General features: G+C 32.2%; 1 pseudogene; it reads right to left on the reverse strand.

Moving 5' to 3' along the window:
* LOC123213680 overlaps positions 1-9,090 on the reverse strand; it is a 27,723-nt pseudogene extending 18,633 nt beyond the window's left edge.
* Positions 9,091-9,744: the final 654 nt, after the last annotated feature.

Raw genomic sequence — 9,744 nt, forward strand, 5'->3', positions numbered from 1 at the left:
TGCTTAGTTTGAGCTTGTACCATTGTTGATATAACAAAATCTTCATCGAATTCTCGCTCTTTAAGAATCTCTTTTATCCTAAACGCTTCTTGAAAACACTTATTTGCAGTTGTATACTATGACCTAGAAATTGATTTTGTTATCTCATCAAATATTTCTAAAAAGTCACAAGCAATCTCTAATATCTCACACTCTTCCCTTGTCAAGCAATACATATAACTTGATTCAACAAACATAAAACAAAGAAAGACCTCTCTAAACTACAGCGCTGTAGTCAGTGTTTTGTAGGTATTATTCCATTGTGTAGCATAATCCAAAACTAACTTTCTCTCTTTTATTCCATACTACATAACAATTTTCACAAAATGTTTTTTTCTTGCATTACTAGCTGTTATAAACTTCACACTCTCCCGAATATTGTCTATGATAGGTTTAATTATAGCCACCCATCTTGAACTAACAAATTTACAATATGGATAGTATACCTAACATGGAAAAGTTTTCCATCACATAACAAAGGTCTTTGCATTTGAAAATCTTCCTTCAATCTGTTAATGTAACTATCGTTTGCAGTAGCATTGTCTACTGTGACAGTTTCCACCTACAAAAAAAATTAATGAATATTAATGAAATTACATACAATAAAATTATACATGTATTCTTAAAAACATTTTGCAAAGGTGATTTTACCTTATTTTCAATAAACACTCAAAAATTGCTACTGCAATGTCTATTCCTCTCATAGGATAAGGTAGGTGCACAAAATTTATAATTCATTTATTTAAGGACCACGACTGGTCCACCAATGTGCCGTGATTACCATATATTCAATATTTTGATGATTTAACTTCCAAAGATCAATAGTAATACTAATCCTTCTGGTCTCCTCAAAAGTCTTCTTCAACATCAAATGTTGTGCTTGATAAACCCTAATGCAATAAGCTTTTACTTGTTTCCTTCCAATTTTTTTGTAAAAAGGTTGAAAAATGTGACAAAAATTAATGAAGTCGGGATGCTTAACTATATTAAATGACAATTTATATATCATAACCAGGTGAGCTAAGACCTCTCAAATCTAAAACACCAACACCATAATCATTGCATTAGTTAATATAATTAATTTCATAGTAACAATAAATGTTATTAATCGAACTCAAACTTACCTTGAGATGCTTATAATTCATGTTTGTTTTCACCATGGTTGGAGTAGTTAACTCTAAGCTTGAACGCTCAAAACCAAATATAGTTTGTCCCCCCATAACTAAATCTTTTCCCATAGCTTTCTTCCTCTTAACACATTGACCTATATGTTGTGTCAAATGGGTAGTAGCCTTGGTCTTTTGCAATTTCAACTTTTTCTTGTAATACTTGCATACCATATATGTAGTATCTCCAATAATAACAAACATCTCTTCTGGAAAACACTTCTAAACAATTGATATTTTCCTTCTCTTATTAGATGGAATAATAAAAAGTAGTGCTTTTGTTTGTCTTTTAGTACGTACAATTGCTTCATCTTCTTTAGCTAAAGCTGAAACATCAAAATCTTCTTTTGCAACTATATCAACATCCATATCATCTATTCCAACCATTTGAGTAGGTATACATGCGTCAATTTGCACTAACTTTCTCTTAATGGATGCATGTGTAGAAGGAGCCATCATGTTAGCTGTAGATGCTTGCGATAAAGCTCAACTTGCTCTAAATGGTTCTACTCTTCTTGATGTCATATTTTATATCACAATCAAAATTAGATGATTAGCTATTAATATAATTAAAATAAATAAAATAAATATAGACAATTAAAATAATGAAGGATAAATAGTAAAAACATAACTCGGACAATTAAATGAGCTTTAGTAGCATTCTTTGTACTTGCATTTGTTATAAAAGTTGAATATCAAGTCAATTTTGGATTTGGAATTGGGAAATTGATTAGTTCAAACATAATCCAAAATTTATATTCAATGAACATTGTGTCCAATTGACAAAGATAGTTATGATATATATTGGTTTTACTCTACATTTTTTTGGTACTAATACAAGAAAATTTGCTGATACAATAGTTTTTTTCAAACTTGTTTGGGTTTTAAATACTATCTATATATGCAACAACTTTTTAATTTCATGACCTTATTTGTTTTAAATAATAAAGTTTAACTTCAAATAACAATTTAATACAACATGACCTTATATGAATAAATAGCTAAATGAATATTAAAGATGAAATAAAAATAAATAGCCAAACTTTTTATTGAAAGAAAATGCCGACGTCCTAAGAATTGTTGAAACATAGATAAAGTTGGTCTTTTAACCATTCAGAGATTCAAGTCAAACTTAGTTCACCAAATGACTTCAAATTCTTTTAGTGGTATCTTTGATTTTGTTTGCACAATTTTAATGTAATCACTACGATTACAAGTTAAACATTTGGTGATGTCATGTTTGTGCTTTACTCGGACAAATTCTCAAAAGCTAAAAGGGTTAAAGATACCACTAAAGAATCAACCAAATGCTACTCTTTGGAATTGTTTTACTTTGCATTAGGCTATGATTAGCTAGATGGTTGACAACAATTCCATGAGTTTTTTTTTTTTAGCCAGTAGTTTCAAGTTGAAAACGTAAGGATGCAAACTAAATCTATAAACCTATTAGACACTGAATTTTCACTTCTTTGCATGCTTCTATCCAAATCTAAAGCCTCTACTATCTAATTATAATGTACGTAACCTGAAATCATAGTAGTCCAAGAAAAGTTGTCTCTTTGAGGCATTTAATCGAATGTTTTTCTTGCTTGTTCAAGAAACCCCATTTTCATGTAAGTAGAAATCATAGTGTTACATGAACACATATCTCTTTCACTCATTGCATCAAAAACTTTCTAGGCATCCACTAAACTCCATTTTGCATGCATATCTAGCAAACGATTAGATATGAAGACACATAAAGTATTATCACAATACATAGTAACACAGATTTAGTTTTTAAAACACAAATAAGAAAGCATAGACAATTATCAATCTAAAAAAAAAAAGTACTAGCAAACACATAAAATAAAACTAAATAACACAAAAACCCCAAATTAGAAATTCTAATTCCAAAATTAGGGTTTCTAATTTAGACAAACAATTAAAAATTCAAGTAAACAAATAACAAACTTGATATGTCTTCTGTCGTTGTTACTAAACTCGTCACCTCCAAATGTGAATGCTAGACAAATAAAAGTGCCCCAGAACTGAAAGTAGAGATAATTCGTCATCGGAATGGAACAAAAGAAGTGCTCAATCTTGAAAGGTAGAGAGAGTTGACTGGATACTGACGTTATCAATGAAGATATTGAATGATGAGGTTTTCTTAAAGCTAAATGATAAAGAGTTTATAGAAAGCCAGAAGATGTGTGCGTGAGATGGTGAGAGATTGAAACTTGAAAATTGAAAGCAAAGCCAAAATGAAATACACTTTGACTTTTGACAAAAAAAATTATACTAAAAAGTTACACGAGAGACAACAAAAATATTTATTTATTCAAATTTAAATATTTTCTAATTAAAAAAATCAAATAAAAAAATTAAAAGTGCACTCACAGAAAAATTATGGGGAAACAACTATTCTTCACAAACTCTACCCTGACGTTTTTCGTTAAACCCTTGTACCCTCTCCAAAAAGTCATTGACCAAACTCTTAAATTCAGAACATTCAGATATGGCCAATTTATCTGCCAAATCGATGAAAACGAAGAAGAGAAAACTTTCCTCTCAACAAGAGGAAATAGAGCCAACTAAAGCCTACTGTATCAATTTATATTTACTAGAGAATGAGTTAGCAAAAGTTGAACTTGAAGTTGAGTAGGACCAAAAGCTAGAAAAAGGCCTCCCCTAAAATAATTTAAAGCTGATTCTTTTAATACAGAATAAAAATATTAATCATCAGAAGCTTGGGTGAGCTTAACTGGGTTGTGAGCTACGTCAAGCCACTTAGGTGATTATTCAAGCTTGGGCTTGAGCTCAATTTTAATATCAAACAAAACATGAGCTCAGTTTGAATCCAGCCCTGATTATACAAATAGTTTCTAGACTTTGAAGTAGAGTTTTACCATTGCCCCAATTCTCACCTTACCTAATAGTGGTAAGGAGTATGATTTGTATACAAATGCATAGCAACAGGGGCTTAGGGTTGTTTTAATGCAGTGATGTAGAGTAATTGCATGTCTCCTATCATTTAAAAGAATATGAGATTAGGTATCCGACCTATGATTTGGAATTGGTTATAGTGGTTTTTTCTCTTAAGATTTGGCGTTAGTACTTATTTAAGGTGAAGACTAACATGCACACCAACCATAAGAGTCTAAAGTACTTCTTTACTCAACAAGAATTGAACATGAGACAATGTTGGTGGTTAGCGTTGGTTAAAGATTATGATGTGGATATCGGGTATTATCTTGGTAAAACTAATGTTGTGGTTGATCCTCTAAGTTGGAAAGTAGTATTGTCTTAGATGACAACAACCTCTAAGTTACAACAAGAAATCCTACATAAGCAAATTCAGGTAGTTACCAAATTGTTGGCTAGGTTGGATATTAGGTCGATCTTACTTAATGAGATATGTGCCAAACATGCCACAGATGAGTGTTATGTGTAGATGATCCAACAAGTTACTGATGGATTAAAGCCAGATTTTAAGATGCTGGAAGGGTTTGAGATTCAAAGATAGAGTTTGTATTCTATAGGATGTTGAGTTAAAAACTTAGATTTTGACTACGATACATAGTACACTTTACACTGCCCACCCTAAGAGTGTAAAAATGTATCAGGATCTAAAGAAATCATTCTGGTGGTCTAACTTAAAAAAGGCAGTAGCAAACTTTATATTAAAATGCATGGTTTGTCAACATGTTAATGCGGACCATTAGCTTCCATCAGGGTTATTGCAACTTTAACTATTCCAAGTGAAAATGGGAAGAAGTCTCGATAGATTTTGTAGTAGGATTGTCAAGAGTTAAAGGGGGATACCATGCCTTATAGGTCATGGTAGGTCGATTGACCATGTCAGTACACTTTATTCTAGTGAGAGACAATATGGATATTGATTGATTGGGGTAGATTTATGTTAAAGAAGTGGTGAGACTTCATGGGTTCTGAGAATGATTGTGTCAAATAAAGACACTTGGTTGGTTTTAACTTTCTAGCAAGACCTATAGAAGGCTTTGGATACTCTTTTATCTTTCCATACTATTTATCACCCCCAGACAGATGCTTAGATAGAGAAGGTTAATCAGATAATTAAGGACATGTTACTTAGACCATAGGGTAAATTGGATAGATGTTTTACCTCTAATGAAGTTCGTGTACGATAATAGCTACCGAATGACTATTCAAATGGTTATATATAAGGCACTTTATAAGAGAAGATGTTGATCTCCATTGTATTGGGATGACATAAGGGAAAAAGATAAGTTAACAAGGGCTTTGGGACCCAAGACAACCTAGCAAATGATTGACCAGGTTAGACTGATTCGAGAAAGAATGAAAGGGGTCCAAGATTGATAAAAAAGTTATGTTGATTTGGAGTTTAAGGTGAGTGACCATGTCTTTGTAAAGATTGCCCTATACCGCCATGTAATGAGATTTGGTTGAAAAGGGAAATTAGCACTTGATATATTGGCCCTCACCAGGTATTAGAGAAGATTAGTAAAGTAGCATAGAGACTTGCATTACCAACGAGCATGAGGTGGATTCACAATGTGTTTCATGTATTATTGTTGCATAAGTGTTTAGGTGACTCAACTTAGGTTGTTTGCTCCAAGGTTGTAGAGCTAGAGGATAGTTTGGTTTATGTGGAGTGCTTAACTTGAATAGTAGATAGACAAATTAAAACACTCATACATTGATAGATTCTTTTTGTAAAGGTGTAGTGGCAGAATTATTGGATCGAAGAGACTACATGGGAGATTGAGGAAGATATGAGACAAAAATATCCCCAATTGTTCGATTGAATTTTGAAGACAAAATTCTATTAAAGGGGAGGAAATGTGGCAACCTCAGGTATGTTCAGAGGTAAATTGGTCTTTTGGCATGATCTGGGTTTTCAAGAGGTTTGACCATATTGAATTTCAAAGTCAACATAAAAGTCAAACTTGTGGGACACTTGTGTCTGGCAATTTTAAATTGTGCTTATACAATTTTTTCAATACATGTCTTAGAGGATGCCCGTCCCACTTGAGGGGACGACCATCCTAGACATGTTTGTTCAACAGTTATAAAACTCTTCCACGTGCTTTGTTTAAGGTTACCGTTATTAAGCCTACTTCCGTAAATCACAGAGCGTAAAAAGATCTTGAAAGTTTTGGAGAGCCACTGGAGCAAAAGAATGCCACCATATTCTTGCCATGTGAAAACTTGAGCATCGTGGGAGGAGAGGTAGACACACTTCCTTACCTTTCAAACGATTTATTTTTTGTTTATATATATATGTATGTATGTATGTATGTATGTATGTATGTATGTATGTATGTATGTATGTATGTGTGTGTGTGTGTGTGTGTGTGTGTGCTGATGTTGCTGTTATTGAATTGAGTGGAATGAAATGATATAATATTGCTGAGAATACAATAAGTGTAGAACGGTGCATGTTTAGTTGGTTGGGACTTTAACTAGGCATAATTAGAAGAGAAGACTATTGTCCTTACCCACTTGAAATGACCATCCCTCATAGAGGCGAAGACAATCATCCTTGACGGAGAAATGGTTGTCTCTCACGTTAAAGAAGAGGTGTAAACCATACCGAGGGTCAATAAAGAGGTGGTCGCCCTCCATATGACGTTAAGGGATTTAAGATACGTTTGGAATGTCTATTCCTATCGTGCTTAGATAAGAGGCATCAGGGATGTCTATTGTAATAGTATATGAGTGGTAAGAAATGTTTGATACATTCATCTTATGGGTATATGAGTTGTAAGAGGCAACTGGAACATCTATCTCATTGATACACAGGTTATAAAAGGCTTTTAGGACGTCCACCTCGTTTCTTAGTAAGGTATAAGAGGCATCCCATTTGATATACGTTTGAGACGCTAGATGATATGGATAAATAGATAGTCGGCCTGTCCAAGGATATTTTAAAAACACTCAATGATTGCGTATGCCTATTGGATGAATTGTCACTCATATGTTTTGCTTTGTCTTATTGGTAGACATGAGGGCAGAACAGGCGGGGAGGCTAACGGATCAACTCAGTGAGGGTGGAGCCACCATTAGTGACCTTATTTATTTTAGTCCTTTATATTAAATTGTTTTGGGACCATCATTCATAATTGCGTTTTCCGTAAACTATGTATTTCACATTTTATTTAATAAAGTTAATAAGGTATTTCATGATGGGTTCTGTATACATGACATGTTATCCCAATAAATTACTTTTAGGGATACGATAAAGAGATAGGGTGTTACATTCTGACTGTTGAAATAAGTCAACGACCTTCTTACCTCGATTATTAAACATCATACATGCAACCATCGAAACCATAAAATAAAGTTCCTGTGTCCATTTAGTTCTTTAATTACAACGTAAGCCCAGCGCCAACAGCCACATTTTGAATAAACGTCAACAAGTGCTGTACACGCCACAGTATCAAATTCCATTTCCATTCTCCCTGCAAGTCCATGAATCTGCCTACCAAGCTGGAGATACAGAATACTTACACAAGCAGAAAAAACCGTAGAAAGAGAAAGTGGATTAAGTTCTTCATTTAAACACACCCTCATCTCCCTGCGCACATCAACGCCACTCATGGAACTCCATCATGCAAAAGCCCAGCAGCAAAAGCATTATAGCTAACAACAATCTTATCAATCTTGTAGCCAAAACTATTTCTTTACCATTTGAATACAAGTAAACAATGTATTCGCCGCGTATATATCCATCTCCACACCTTACTTTATGGCCAAGTAATGCATTCGCATGTTATCTTCAATACTGTCACAGCCAGACAAAACACCGGCTAAAGTAAGCGAATTGGGCTAAACAATCCGAGGAGATCTTCTTTGAAAACCCTCATACCTTCTCCGCAATATCCACTTTGTAAATATCGAGAAATCATAGCTTTCAAGTAAGGCAAAGTTTCCCTTGAGGCATTTGGTGGAACGTCTGGTAGAAACTAAACCTAAAAAAAATTTAAGAAAAGATGTACAAAATTAAGAGGAAAGAGACATGACAGTCGAATCATGGATTATATCATATATTATAAACTAAATTTTTATATTATGTATTGTATACCGTATGATAAGATACATCTTTTCAAATATGATAATAATAAAATAATAAAAATTCTAAAAATTCAGTTAAACTTACTTTTCATTGTACTTTCTACTTCAATTTAATATCATAAATGTTACCAAAACATAACGAAAGTACTAAAATTATCTTATCCAATTATAAATAGTTTAGTCATGAAATATAACAAAAGAATTTAGAATTAAACTTTATCACGAAAAATAAGTAATAAATAAAAATGTGTAGTTATATATTAAATACCCAAATTTACAATAAGAAAATCATCCTCACTTTTAGTTTTAACATATATATTTTTTATTATTATATCTATTAACCAAATCATAATAACTAAAATAGTCCACACTGAACATTTTACTCTCAATCATTCAAAGGTAAAAAAAAATTGATAAAAAAATATCACGCTAAAAATATAACATTTTCCTCTCAATCATTCATATTATTCCCAAGATCAATGTCAATATCTATATATTCACTAATGTTATTATTATCATGCAAAATGGGTAATACATCTTCTTATTGACTTTCTCTATCTTCTTCATGCATAATTTCCAATCCATTATCTTCAATCACTTTTTCTTTACCTATTTTGTTGTTAGTATTCAAGTTCCTTAGTCCTATAAAGAAATCATCAAACAATCAATATACATAGTATATTCAATTTTTCATTAAAAGGATTGCTAGATTAACATCACCATAGGATATACCTCTAGTTTTTTTGTTGCTAGGAGCACTTTCATCTATGTTGAAACATTCTTCCATCCATGAATTATCATCCGACAAGCAAGAGTCTTCTTTTTCCATAATTCATTCATCATCGGATTCTATATTCGATAAGCATAGTGAATCATAAGCCTCTCCTTGCTCCTTCCTAAGTTTTTCTTATTTCTAATTGAAGATTATATTTAACAAACATAAGGGCATTCAATATTTGTTACTTTAAACGATTCATTCTCTCATAATGCACATGTTTAAATGTGTTATGATTTTTTTCACAATATGTGGCGCTACATATAAGACTTAATATCATTACAACAAGTGTTTGTATTTCTTTGCAGTCTTTACCACAACTGTCCCTCCATAAAAATATTTAAAAATAAAAAAGTTATAAGCATATAAGTAAAGTATGTTAATATGCTAAAATGAAAAAAAAAAAAAAGTAATAAACATATAAGCAAACATACTTGGTTGTTTTTTATCTCCTGTTAATATGACCTATCCATTTCAAATAATCCGACTACTCATTTATACTTATCAAGTTGAGGATCAACTTCAGTTCTTGTTTCCACATTTAAATACATCTTCTTAATCAAATTTTATATTTATTTTCAAATAATGTGAAATCATTTTCTATTACTTATATTCGTATTCTAATTAAAAAAAACTTTTCATTTTATCAGTGACATTACGTTGGGGTTTAATTTCTCTAGTTACGTTTTTTTGGCTTATCCGTCACTT

The sequence above is a fragment of the Mangifera indica genome, chromosome 4 (assembly GCF_011075055.1).
Source record: "Mangifera indica cultivar Alphonso chromosome 4, CATAS_Mindica_2.1, whole genome shotgun sequence".
NCBI classification, from domain to species: Eukaryota; Viridiplantae; Streptophyta; class Magnoliopsida; order Sapindales; family Anacardiaceae; genus Mangifera; species Mangifera indica.